Below are 640 nucleotides of genomic sequence, written 5' to 3'. Positions count from 1 at the left end.
AACTACTCAAAAATAAATAGAAGAAAATAAATAAAACAAAAAAGAAAAAACTATATAAAAAAACTACTCCGAAATAAATAGAAGAAAATAAATAAAGCAGAAAAGAAAAAACTATATAAAAAATAGTTGGGGCGCTGCCCAGTGGGCCTGCTAGGACTCGGGCGTGGAAATTCAGGCCCACAAGGGCCAGCAGGCTCACAGGGCAGCGCGCCATAGTTAGGCCCAGAAGCCTGCTTTACATAGGAGCTCGAAGGAGCAGCCACGGCTGGGTTTATAAACCAGTGAGGCTGCCCTTCGCCCGGCGAGGTGGGACTAAACTTTCTGTACCGTGGGATGGGAGCGCACCCACTTTAGTACCGGTTCGTGTCTCCAACCGGTACTAAAGGGAGGAGGGTCTTTAGTACCGGTTGCTGCCACGACCCGGTACTAAAGGGGTGCTCTTCCCGCCGCTTGGCCTGGCCAAAATAGGCCTTTAGTACCGGTTGGTGGCTCCAACCGGTACTAATGGCCTCTCCTATATATACAACACTTACGAAAATTTCAGTTGCCATCTGCTTCTTCGCCCCCGTCGCGCGCGCCCCGTCGCCGAGCCCGTCGCGCCCACCAGCCTGTCCCCGTCGCCGTCGTCGCCGCCCCCGTC

The sequence above is a fragment of the Triticum aestivum genome, chromosome 5D, assembly GCF_018294505.1.
Source record: "Triticum aestivum cultivar Chinese Spring chromosome 5D, IWGSC CS RefSeq v2.1, whole genome shotgun sequence".
In the NCBI taxonomy this organism is placed as follows: domain Eukaryota; kingdom Viridiplantae; phylum Streptophyta; class Magnoliopsida; order Poales; family Poaceae; genus Triticum; species Triticum aestivum.
The sequence above is the reverse complement of the archived record's forward strand: the minus strand, read 5'-3'. Positions refer to the sequence as shown.